Source organism: Macaca mulatta, chromosome 11 (assembly GCF_049350105.2).
Source record: "Macaca mulatta isolate MMU2019108-1 chromosome 11, T2T-MMU8v2.0, whole genome shotgun sequence".
NCBI classification, from domain to species: Eukaryota; Metazoa; Chordata; class Mammalia; order Primates; family Cercopithecidae; genus Macaca; species Macaca mulatta.
In genome coordinates this window covers 31,403,003-31,417,150 of record NC_133416.1, presented here as the reverse complement: position 1 = coordinate 31,417,150, position 14,148 = coordinate 31,403,003, and positions in this window count along the sequence as shown.

The window sequence follows — 14,148 nt, the reverse complement described above, 5'->3', positions numbered from 1 at the left end:
CATTAGAGAAGTATACTTTTCTCATGGAGAGAAGGTGGTGAGCAGGTTGGGGAATGCTTTGGTTTGCCTGTGACGCTGTCTTTAGTAAATCACCTCCAGATGAAGTAGGAAGCAAAATGCATATCTATTTATGTATCTATCTGTGTATCTATCTATGTATCTATCTATCTATCTATCTATCTATCTATCTATCTATCTATCTATCTATCTATCTATCTATCTATGTATCTATCTTTTTAACCTTCATGGTTTCCAATCTAGTTTTACCAGTAATAATGCTAATATTTTCATCTGAGTCTTGTATATATATTTTTAGGTTTACTTTTTAGTTTTGTTATTCTTTCAACTTATTTTTCAATATTTTGAAAAATTTTAAACTACATACAATTGCAAGAATAAGGCAATGAATACCCATATACTCTTTATCTAGAATCATCAATTGTTAATATTTTTCACATACACTCTATTTATCTTCATAAATATTTGCATATTCTCAGAATCATTTGAAAGTATGCTGAAGATATCATGAATCTTCCCTCCTAAATTCTTCTGTATATGTATACAAACAACAAAGACCTTCTCTTATGTGATCACAATACTGCTATCAACTTCAAGAAATTTAGTACTGACACAGTACTATTACCTAATATACAGTCCATATTCTAACTTTGCCAATTGTTGCAGAAATGCCATTTATAACCATTGTTTTTCCTGATCCAGGTTCCAATCCAGGATTATATCTTGCATTGGATTGTGACATCTCTTTAGTCTTCTTTAGTCTGGAACAACTCCTCAGACTTTCTTTGGCTTTCATGACATGAACATTTTTGAAGACCACCAGTCAGTTGTTCTGTAAATGCCCTCTTCGTGTGAGTCATCTGATTGTCTTCTCATTATTGGATTTAGGTTTTGTGTCTTGGTCAGGAATACTACACGGATGATGCGCACTTCTCTCAGTTCATCACGTCAGGAAGTGCATGATGCTAGTTTGTCCCATCAGAGATAATGTTAACTTCACTTGGTTAATGTGATTTCTCTATAGTAAAGCAACCATTTTCCCTTTGTAATTAATACGTAATCTATATGGAGATAGTTTTATCCTGTTTAACAACAAACTGTGACACATTGGTTGTAGCTTCCACTGATGATTCTTGAAGAAACCAATTATTGCTATATTGATGGTTGTTCTGTGTCTTTTGCTTTGACTGGATTCTAATCTGAAAGGACAAGGATGCTGTTTCTCACCCTCAAACCCAAAGCCTGATGCATAAGCCTGGAAACTTCAAGAAATCCATATGCAGGGTAGAAAGGCAAGAAAAGGTGTCTTGGAGTAGCTTGGGTGAACAGTTTTATTTTTATCATTATTATTATATTTTAGAAACAGGATCTTGCTCCCAGCCTGGAGTGCAGTGGTGCAATCATAGCTTACTGCAGCCTCAAATTCCTGGGCTCAAGTGATCCTCCAGCCGCAGCCTCTCAGGTAGCTGGATTTACAGACCCGGGACACCACGACTGGCAGTGAACAGGTTTAAAAGAAAAAAGGTCTAGCCAGTATTTCAACTTGAGGGCAGCTGCAGTTTTTATTGTGACTGGTGTCTGCAGGGGTTTCATTAGGTTTGAAAAACAGGGCCAGATTTGGAGGTTAACCCAATTTTTTATCTAGTGTCTTCAAGTGTGGAATTGTATTTGGGTTTAGTAAATAAAGGGATTGAGTTTAAGGATTAGGATAATTAGGGCCTTCACTTGGGCAAGTATATTCTGGATTCAGGGAGAGTGAGACTCCTTCCCATCAGCAAAAAGACTCTCGTGGCTCTAGAAAATCAGGCTTATCTTCTGACAATTTCAAAATCTGTCAAGGAGAAATGCCCTTACAGAGCTACAACACTCTTATCTCAAAAGATGCAGTGTCTTTTTTAAGCACCTCTGCCAGGAGAGGGCACTGAGTTATGGGGGCACTCTCTGATTGCTACCGTTCATTATATTTGGAGTGTTGATATGAAGACATGAGATTGCAATTGATTTTTTGCTTTTAATCTCCCTACCCTACGTATCTTGTTTCTCAACTTGTGCTAAGAGGCAAGCCTTTAAGAAACTCTGGTTCTGTTGCAAAGGGCAATAGGTGGTGGAAAGGGAGTTTCAGACTGCCACTGGGAAGTTATTCAACAGCTGGAGATTAAAAACTGAGAAAACAAGGTTTGAGGGAAGTTATGGGTCCTAGGCCTCTGCTTCTCATGGAATTTTAAGGGAAACTCCAGGAACAACAATAGGAGGAGCAGACACAAGTTCCACAAAACTGGTCCAGCCTGGTTGAAAAGACTGCACACAAATGACACTCCTTTGCTATCATATTATTATCTATCTCACTATTCCAATGGATTATAAAGTTATGAATTACTTATTACGACCCTTTTCTGCTCTCCTAGAGGTACCAAAGGTGAATATTACAGCAAAAATAGCCCAAAAGGGAATTCTAGAGGAGTCAGCATAGCAAGCCCTATTCCCTCTAACATACATATATGTGAAGGTGATATTACCTTCTGAAGAGCAGAGCTTGTGAAGTGCTATCTTATGGGGAAGAGTGCCAGGGGAGACTGAAGAACCTGGCTCGTGCTGAGCGAAAGGACATGGATACCCATGTAAGTGCCACAGCAAAGGGGAAGACCCTCGAAGAGAGAATGGAGTGGCCACCTTTATCCTGCCCAAATCTCCACAAGATAATGTTCCACCCTGTGTCCACAGGTCCTTATTTAGGGATACAGCTGACAGGTGAAATTAGCACTCTTCAGGCTTGCCAGAAATTGCCAAAGCATGGGGGGAAAAGCATATTAAACAAGGGGATATGGTTAATGCCTCCGTCTAGTGACCATATGGAACCTCTAACCAAATCTTGCAGGAGGATCACCCATAACAAGAAACTTTTGAGAAAATGGGTCCCTCAACTAGCCAGATATATTAAACCCCACTCCCTAACCTATACAGATAGAGTTCACAGAATGAGCCAGATGAGCAGTGATTCATTCTCTCAACAAAATATTTCCTGAGTATCTAGTATTTGACAAGAACCATTATTTGCAAAGGGACGGAGCAGAAAACTAGACACAGGTTCTACTTTTCATTTATCAAGACAGACAGGTAATAAATGAACAAATAGATACACAAAAACAAGACAAAATGTATTTTAAAATAACACAGGAGAGCAAACTTACTTCAACAGGGAATTATAAAAAACAATGGCCCCCCCCTGAGATGGCCCACCCGTCCCAAGAGTAAGCCCACAGAAGAAGCAAAGGAGAGGCAAAGAAGATGAGAGAGAAAGTTATAATCCAAAACAAAAGTTCTGTGGTTCAATACAGCCTAGAATGGAGGAGGAAGAAAGAGTCTATAGGGATGGGATAGAGGAAGGGGATTTTGAACCAAAATAAGACGGAGGTAACTTTTTAAAAAGTTATCATATTGGACTGATGTTAAGCGTAAGAAACAGATAGTTGAAAAGCTTAAGCAGCCTTATTACCTATTAGGGTCAGATCTCTACAAATCAAAGATGATGGTGATTACTGCAAATATACAAATTAGTTTCGTGTCTGCAGAATGATGAGTTGAAACTGCTTGATCAGACCTGTCTCCTTTAGAGTTTAACAAGTCTCTGCTATGTACAATGTTTGGCATCCCTCATCTGGCTAAAGATTGCACTATATGTGGTTTGGGGAACATTTTGCTAGAATGAGTACTTGTTATACTTTTTAGATTCTCTTCGTGTAGCTTAAATAATCTTATGTATTTGATTTAATTTTTAGATTAGAAAGGGTTGAAGGGTTTGATTAATTTCCCTTTAGAGATACCAAGATAATTACCTGTTTTGGTGAAATACTTCAGGCTATAGCTATGGAAAGAACCCGAATTCTACCCAGATATTTAGAGGAAATTACTCTGCTGAGCTTGAGCAGAGGTAATGGGGAAAGGAATTTTTAAAAAAGTTTTTGTGCTTTATTATATATGAAGAGGAAGGAGATTTAATATTTGGCTTTTATTTCTCTTGAGAAATTTATTCCTGGTAGGATGTTCATATTCAAATTTGGAGGCATTTTAATATTGCTGGCATTATGTTATTATGGAGTAATTTATGCAGTCATTTGAGCTCATCACATGATTTCTACTGAGCTATAACAATGGAGAATGTGCCTAGACAGAATTTGCAATGGGGATATTTGAGAGAATATTTGACCTCTCATGCCGAGTGACTTTGTGGGTACCTTGATATATGAGTTTTAAAATTCATTTCATAGAAAATTAATATTATCTATCCCAGGTCTCAGGATGGTCAATAAAGGAGTGGGCATTGGAACTTTAAGAATAGCCACAGGAACGATAGGAACAGTAACTGACTGATAAATTGTGGGACCTGTTAGTTAGAGGCCAGCCATATACAGCAGTTTTGAATGTTTAAGGAATAAGAATTATATGAGGACAGGAAGGCACATTCTCTCTCTTTCCCTCTTTCTCTCTGTCTCCTTGTTTCTATCTGTCCAGGCTCTTCATGGCTATCTCTTTAGATCTTTGATCCACAGGTGCTTGCATCCCCCTTCCCCTACATGGAAAGCCCTCTGGGCCAGGCCTGGTGAGGCAAGACCAAAGCTGATCAGAGGCTCTGCCAGATGTCAGAGAAACTGATTAAAAACAGTAAACCAACATGAAAGTAATGGTCAAGCCTTTAACTACTCACTGAAATGGTACAACTAATGTCTAAAATGGGAGAAAGCACTAGCTCTTAGCATTTCTTTTTCACCATGAAATCATGTACTTGTTGAGGGCAAGGTGGCTCAGCACAAATGTAGGGCCATCTCACTGCTGAAGGACCCGTGAACAAAAAGCTTCTGCAGTTATATGGACTCAGGTGTTGTGGGGAGGGAAAGGGAAAGGGAAAAGGAAAGGGAAAGGTCTGGACATACAAAAGTACTCTGTACTGATCTGAAGTAGTGAAACGTGTCTTCAAGGTTTTCCTTCCCTTCCCTTGATAAAAAACACCTCAGCCAAGATGCCTGAAGAAGGCCCAGGCTGAAGGCCCCAAATATAAAGAAGTCTCCAAATGAATGGTTTGAATGTATCCCCTGATGATAATGTGTTGGAAACTTAATCCCCAGTGCAACAGTATTGGAAAATGAGGCCTAATAAGGGGAGATAAGGGCTTATTGATGAGGGCTCCGCCCTAATCAATGACTTAATGTCATTATTGTAGGAGTGGGTTAGTTATCTCAAGAGTAGGCTTGTTATAAAAGCAAGTTCAGCCCCCTCTTACTCTCTGGCTCTCTTGCTTTTCTCTCTTCTGCCATGGGATGACACAGCAAGAAGGCCCTTGACAAATGCCAGCTCCTTGATATTAGACTCTCCAGCCTCCAGAACTGTGAGAAACAAGTTTATTTTCTTATAAATTACCCAGTATGTGGCATTTTGTTATAGCAACACAAAATGGATGAAGAGAGGTGCTTGGCTTAGAAATGCAAATATGAGTGAGAGCAGAAGGACCTGAGTCCTTGACTGCAACTCCCTTGAAAGACTGTAATTCACTGGCGTGGCCAAATTTAATGGAGAAGGCAGCTTTTCCCCCAGGAGGTCTGCCAGGTAAGGCCTTTGTAATTGCCTGGGATTTGGCTTGATAAATCATACATAGGAGTTTGGCCAGAAATCAGATTCCTTATACTGAGCTCTGTATCTGGCAAAAATGCCTTCTCCATAGGGTCACTATGAGAATAAAATAAAATAAATTAAAATTAACACAGTGATTATAATAGTGCCTAGCACAAAGTTAATGCTATATTTATTTATTTTTAACTAAACAAATGCAATAGCAAGTGCTCAATAAATGTTAGCTATTTGGGAATTATCCAGAATCTGACTATCTCGCTCTACCCTTCCACTCTGGTCCAAACTATCCCTAGATTATTGCAATAGGGGTAGAAAATACACAAGAATATTCACCACTGAGTACATGAAAAAAGAAAGGTGATTTTTTTTCTCCTTGAACTTCAGTAATTTTCTCAACAAAGAAAGGATAATTGAATTCAAATGTCACCATTTTGCAGCTCTGATAATTAATGGAAACTAGTCATTGATCATCAACAGCTGCTAACATCACAAAAAGAAAGGTAAACAGAAGTTATGTAACTCCTGAAGGAAAAACACATCACCTCCTACCTTGCCAAAAAAATTAAACCCATATCTTATCAAATATCTAGAAATAATAGTTAATTTACAAGGAATGCAGAGAAGAGAGGAACCCATTAATTGACATCATGGAGAGGCAATTAACAAAATCTAGACCTTGGGAAAGTCACAGGACAAACAATCTAGTTTCTGCAATATGCATTTTAAGGTCAGTTATGGAGTGGAAACCTGCAGATTAAAATAGATTTAAGACATAAACAACTAATTATATTACATAATTCTAATTTGGATAGTTATACAAACAAGCTGTGACAAAGAAAAAATGTATTTACCACACACACACATACACGCACACACAATTTCAGCAACCTAGGCATAGAATATTAACTTCCCTAGTCAATGGCCTCACAACATAACCACGATTCTAACCTCTATCACCATAGTGCTTTGCCTCTTCTTGATCATCTTGTAAATGAAATAATATAATATGTGTATGGTTTCTTTTGCTCAACATTATGACTGTGACGTTCAGTTATATTACCGGCATGTAACAGCAGGTCAGTTAAAGCAATATATTTTGAAAAGTTGTATGAACATAAGGTGTTACCCATTAGGGAAATGATGTATTTAGCATTTAAAAAATCACTCAACACATATGCAGTAACTTATAAAACTTGGTCCTTACAAGAGATGTAAAATTTAATGACAGGGAGCTCCTCCTTATGCAAAGCATTTTTCTAGGTTTAAGATATAAATAACTACATTACATAACTTACTTGGATAATTATACAAACAAGCTGTAACAAAGAAAAAATGCATTTAACACACACACACATACTCAAACAATTTCACACAAAAAATGCAGGATAAAAAATGCGACCCTTAACTCTCAAGAAATTTATGATCTAACTGGGGAGATAATCCACAGGCAAGAAAAACATCAGACATTTAGTAATTCAAAAGATCAATAGAAGAATGTCACAGGTGAAAGTATGATTAATTCACACACTGTACAGTTCATCAGCATTACCAGAGTTCAGGCCGGGCGCGGTGACTCAGGCCTGTTATCCTAGCACTTTGGGAGGCTGAGGCGGGTGGATCACTTGAGGTCAGCCTGGCCAACATGGTGAAACCTGTCTCTACTAAAAATACAAAAAAATTAACCAGGAGTGGTGGTGGACACCTGGAATCCCAGTTACTCAGGAGGCTGAGGCAGGAGAATCCCTTGAACCCCAGAGGTGGAGGTTGCAGTGAGCGGAGATCGCGCCACTGCACTCCAGCCTGGGAGACGGAGTGAGACGCCATCTTTAAAAAAAAAAAAAAAAAAAAAAAAAAAGAAGAGTTCAAAAAAGGAATAAATCAATGTAGCTGCTGTTGGCCAAATTTATGGAGAAAATGGAATTTAGGCTCAATCTTGGAAGAAGAATTAAATCCAGAAAAGCAAAAGAAGGATAGTCCAGGTGGGAGAATGGTGAAGAAAAGCTTTGAGAAATTTTAGAGAAAGTGATTACATCAACTTAGCTGTGTTGAGGGGGGCAGTATTTGTGCATTTTTTTTCCAGTTTTGCTACAGTATAATTGATATAAAATACATTTTACATATTTAAAGTAACACAATTTAATATATAAATATATCTGTAAAACCACTCCCACAATCAAGATAATGTCTAGCACCATCAGAAGTTTTCTCACATCCCATAGCATCCCCTCACTTTCACTCTCCCCTCATCTTGCTTGCTTCACTAAGGATTATTATGAGAGGTGCATATGTGTTGCTGCAAGTATCAATTGGTTGTTCTTTTTATTGCCAACTACAATTGTAATGTTTGGATATACCAAAATTTGTTTATCCATTCACCTGTTGATGAGCTTTTCAGTTATTTCTTGTTTTGGGGTAATACAAATAGATTTGTTATAAGCATTCACGTACAAATCTTTGTAGAAAAATATATTTTCATTTATGTCAGGTAAATATCACAAAGTGGAATAGCTGGATATTATTATTATTATTATTTTAAGAAGCTACCATGCCAATGGGCCAGTGGCTCACACCTGTAATCCTATCACTTTGGGAGGCTAAGGTGGGCGAATCATTTGAGCCCAGGAGTTCGAGAGCAACCTGGGCAACATACAGAGACCCCATCTCTACAAAAAAAAATACAAAAATTAGCCAGATAATGCTGGTGTGTGCCTGCAGCTACTTTGGAGGCTGAGGTGGGAGGATTGCTTGAGCCTGGGAGGCCAAGGCTGCAGTGCTCTGTGATTGTACCACTGCCCGCCAGCCTCTCCAGTCTGGGCGACAGAGACCCTGTCTCAAAACAAAACAAAACGGCCGGGCACGGTGGCTCAAGCCTGTAATCCCAGCACTTTGGGAGGCCGAGACGGGCGGATCACGAGGTCAGAAGATCGAGACCATCCTGGCTAACACGGTGAAACCCCGTCTCTACTAAAAAAATACAAAAAACTAGCCGGGCGAGGTGGCGGGCGCCTGTAGTCCCAGCTACTCGGGAGGCTGAGGCAGGAGAATGGTGTGAACCCGAGGCGGAGCTTGCAGTGAGCGGAGATCCGGCCACTGCACTCCAGCCTGGGCGGCAGAGCGAGACTCTTTCTCAAAAAAAAAAAAAAAAAAAAGCTAAAAACAAAAAACAAAACAAAACAAACAGAAAAGAAACTGTCAAATGGTTTTTCAAAATTGTTGTACTATTTTACATTCACACAAGCAGTGAACTAAAGAACCAAGTGTTCTACATCCTCGTTCGTATTTGGTAAGGTCTATTATTTTAACATTTTTGGTAGGTGTATAGTAGTATCTTATTGCGCTCTTAATTAGCTTTTCCTTAATGAATAGGGATGTCGAACATTCCTTCATGTACTTATTTGTCATCCATAAATCTTATTTGGTGAAATATTTGCTCAAATCTTTTGTCCTTTTTAAAAAATCAGGTTGTCTTCTCATTAAGTTGTAAGAGATCTTTATATATTCTAGATACAAATTCTTTGTTTAAAATATGTTTTGAAAATATTTTTCTCCGGCTTTCTTTTTCATATTTTTTTAATGTTTTGTTTTTTGAGATGGGGTCTTGCTCTGTCACCCTGGTTGGAGAGTAACTGCTGCTCCGAACTTCTGGGCCCAATTGATCCTTCCACCTGTCTCCCAAGTAATTGGGACTACATGCACGAGCCACCATGCCTGGCTCTTTTTCATTTTCTTAAAGCTTCTTTTGAAAAGCAAAAGCTTTAAGTGTATTGATTTGTTATTTTAAAGTCTGTGCTTTCTATCATATTAAAGAAATATTTACCAAACTCTAGGTCACTAGAATTTTCTCCTGTGTTTGCTTCTAGAGGGTTTATAGTTTGAGCTTCTATATTTAGGTTTGTTAAAGAAAAATCTGAGACACAATAAATTTTAAAGAGTTTATTTAAGTAAGAAGCAACTCATGAATTGTGGAACATCAGACCACAAAATGCTCAGAGTTCCAATGACAAAATATCAGAGGCAAGTATTTATGGCAAAACACGAAAGCAAAATAAATTGTTTTACAAAATTGCCTTTTAAAGGTACCTTATTGGAAAGCTCCTTATTTTAAAGGTACTTTATTGGAAAGTTCCTTATCACATAATCATATATTAGTTGGTTGTTTATGATTGACTGGGGTTAAGTTTTAGTTCTATCTAACGCAAGCTTTTATCAGAAATGACTCAAGTTAACTTTTGTTTATACTTACAATTTAATCAGAGTTAAGGCTTTGATAAAAGCAAAGTTAAGATCTTTAAAACACAGTATTATTTGCTCAGAAATTTTTTAGGCTCAGTTTCTGTTTTATTTTGCTTTAACAGGTGCATCCATTTTGAGTTAATTTTTGCACATTGATGAACGTAAGAATAGAGGTTCATTGTTTGAATGTGGTTAGCTCATTGTTACAGCACTATTTGCTGAAAGATTGTCTGGGCCCAGTGAATTGCCTAGTATCTTTTGTCCCAAATCAATTGACCATATATGTATGAGTCCCTTTCTGAATGATTTTTCACTCTATGCATCTATTTCTCTGTTTTCATGCTGATGCCACATTATCTTGATTACTATAGCTTTGAAATAAGTCTTGGAATCAAGAGGTGTAAGTCTTCCGAAATTGTTTTTCTTTTTAAAGTTATTTGGGACATTCTAACTCTTTAGCATTCACATATAAATTTAAGAATCAACTTGTAAATTTCTACAAAAAATGTCTGCTTGGATTTTATGAACAGAGTACATTTATCCATTTACTTAGGCCTTTTACATTTTTTCATACAAATATATATTATAGCTTTCAATGTAGAAGTCTTATACAACTTATGTCAAATCTATTCCACAATATGTTATATTTTGATGCCATTTCAAATGATGTGCTTCTTAAGAAACAAATTTCCAAATTTTTTTGCAGCTATGTAGAAGTATAATAATTTGAAAATATTGATTCTGTATCTTGCAAACTTGCTAAACTCAATTATTAGATTTAGAAATATTTTGATTGATTTTGTAGAATTTTCTGCTTCAATAATCCTTCACAAGAAACAGATTTTTAAGAATATTGTTCATTTCCTAAAATTTATCAAATTTATTGGCATAAATTAATCATAATATTTCCTTAATATCCTTTTAATATCTGAAGAATCTGTAGCATTGTCAACTCTCTCATTCCAAATATTAGTAATATGTGTCTTCTCTTGTTATGAACTAAATTATACCCCCTGAATTCATATTTTGATGCCTTAAACCCCAATGTTACTATTTTCAGAGATAGGACCATTAAGGAGATTCTTAAATGCGGACATAAGGGTGAGACTCTAATGCAATAGGACCTTGTTTTTTTTTTTTTTGTTTTTGTTTTTTTGTTTTTTTGAGACAGAGTCTTGCTCTGTTGCCCAGGCTGCAGTGCAGTGCCATGATCTCGGCTCAGTCTCTGCCTCCTGGGTTCAAGCAATTCTCATGCCTCAGCTTCTCAAGTAGCTGAGACTATAGGCGTGCACCACCATGCCCGGGTAATTTTTATATTTTTATTAGATATAGGGTTTTGCCATGTTGGCCAGGCTGGTCTCAAACTCTTGGCCTCAGGTGATCTGCCTGCCTCTACCTTCCAAAATACTGGGATTAGAGGAGTGAGCCACCGTGTCTGGCCTGCCAATACGACCTTTAAAGAAAAGAAAGAGATACCAAATCACTCTCTCTCCATAAATAAAAGGATATGTGAGAACACAGAGAAAAGGCAGCCATCTGAAAACCAAGGGGAGAGACATCACCAGAAACCAACCCTGCTGCCACCTTGATCTTTGACTTCTAGCCTCCACAACTGAGAAGATAAATTTCTGTTGTTTGTTTAAGCCACCCAGTCTATGGAATTCTGGATGGCAGCCAGTGCAGATTAATAGAGATTTGGCCCCTGGTGTGGAGTGTTGCTGTGGAAGTGGCCTTGGAACTGAGCATTGGGGTAAAAGCTAAAAGAGTCTTGAGGTGCATGCTAGAAAAAACCCAAGTCATCTTGAAGGGACTGTTGCTAGAAATGCAAACATTACAGGTGATTCTGGTGAGGACTCAGAGTGCAAGCAAGAAGGCTGTGGAGAAAGCTTCTGTCAACTTAGAGAATACATATATAATCATTAACAAGGCACTGGTGGGAATGTGAATTATTAAAGGTCTTTCTGGTAAGGATTCAGACAGGAATGAGGAGATGAGAATTGGAAGAAAAGGCTGTCTTTGTTATAAAGTAGCAAATAACTTGAAATTATGAATTAGCGTGTTTGGGAAAATGGAATTTGACAGACTTGGATATTTACTTAAGGAGATTTTTCAGCAAAGTGTTGAAGAAGCAGTCTGACTTCTTTTTACTGCCTATGGTAAAATGTGAAGGAAGAGAGACTTGAAGAAGAAATTGTTAAGCAAAAGTGAATTGGATTCTAAATATTTAAAAATTCTTACTCTATGCTGCAAAAAAATGAGAAAGTATGTTCTGAGGAGAACACTAAGGGTATAATTGTACAATCGCTGCATAAAGAGACGACCCATGGATTTAATCAGCCATCTCAGCAGAAGCCAGAGTGGAACAACAGAGCTATCTGGCTGTGAACATGCCCTACCCTTCCAGAAAAGGGAAGAATGACCTCAAGGGCAATTCAGGGATTGGCAGCACTGCCACTGTTACCACAGGCCCAGAGCACACAGTCCGTCTTATTGATTTCAGAGGGTGTGGCCTCCTCCTTGGTTTCAGTGGGTCGGGTTGCTCCTACGTGAGGCTTCAGGGGCAAGATCACCTGTTGTTGTAGATTAAATTGTGTCCTTCCTCCCCATTACATGTTGAAGTCCCAACCCCCAATGTGAATGTAATTGAAGATAAAGCCTTTAAGGAGGTAATTAAAATTAAATGAAGATGTAAGAGTGGGACTCCAATCTGATAAAACTGGTGTCCTTGTAAGAAAAGGAAGAGACTCCAAATCTCTCTCTCTCTCTCTCTCTCTCCCTCTCTCTCTCTCTCTCTGTATGTAAATAGATAAATGGCCATATAAGGATACAGTGAGAGGGTGGCCATCTGAAAACCAAAGAGAGAGGTCTTAATAGGAAATAATCCTGCTGGCACTTTGATCTTGATCACTTTGATCTTAGTTTCCAGAGCTAAGATGACAAATTTCGTTTGTGTAAGTCACCCAATCTATAATATTCTGTTATGAAAGCCCAAGCACAAAAATATATCCTTTTTTGTTTATTTCTTGATCATACTAGCTAGAAGCTTGTATTTGACAGTTTTTCAGAAAAAGAGAACCAAAAGGATATATACATATGTGTAAATCACAAAGTTAATCATGATGTTTCCTTAATATACTTTTATTGCCTAAAGAGTTTGTAGTGTTGTCAACTCTCTTATTACAAATATTAGTAATATGTTTTTTTCTCTTGTTATGGCCAAAATTGTACCTCCCCATCCCCAATTTGTGTGTTGAAGCCCTAACTCCCAATGTAACTGTATTCAGAGATAGGGCCAAGAAGTCACACAATCTGCCATCAGCAAGCTAGGGACCCAGGAAAGACAGTGGTGTAATTCAGTCCAAGTTTGAAGACCTGAGAACCAGGGAGGCCACTGGTATAAATCCCGGCCTAAGCACCAAAGATGAGATGAGATGTCCCAGCTCAAGCAGTTAGGCAGGAAAAAAAGAAGTCAGTTTCTTTTTCCTCCACTTTTTGTTATATACAGACCCTTAACAGATTGGATGATGCTCACTCACATTGGGGAGGACAAGCTACTTTACTGAGTTTACTGATTTCAATGTAAATCTCATCCTGAAACATTCTTATAGACATACCCAGAATAATGTTTTATCTGGGCACCCCATGACCCAGTCAGTTTGATGCATAAAATTAATTATTACAACATTTATCACTTTTATTGATCCCCAAACAACAGATTTTGTTTTCATTACATTTTTCTATTGTTTTTTTTTTTCTGTTTTCTATCCCACTGACCTCTGTCTGCTTTTACTGTTATTTTTTCTTTTAATCATTTCATGTTTAATTTTTTTTTCCCCCAAAGTTTCTTAAGGTAGAGGTGAAATTATTGAGTTAAAATTTCTCCTCTTTTCTAGCATAAGAATTTGATGCTATCAATTTTTCTCTAAGCTGTGCTTTATTTGTACCCCCATGTATTTTATTATGTCATGGCTTTATTTTCATTGAGAGTAAAACAACTTTCTAATTTTCTTTTTATTTTTTTCCCTTTGACCCATTGTACATTTAAAAAAGTATTATTTAGTTTTCTAGTATTTGAGGAGTTTCCAGAGATCTTTCTGGCTTTGATTTTTAAATTTAATTCCAATGTGGTTGGAAACATATTATGTGTGTCTTCAATCCTTTTAATTTATAAAGTCATTTTATGGCCCAGAATATGAACTGTATTTGTAAATGTTCCATCTTCACTTGATAAGAATATGTATTCTCTTATTGTTTGGTGGAGTATTCTGTCAACGG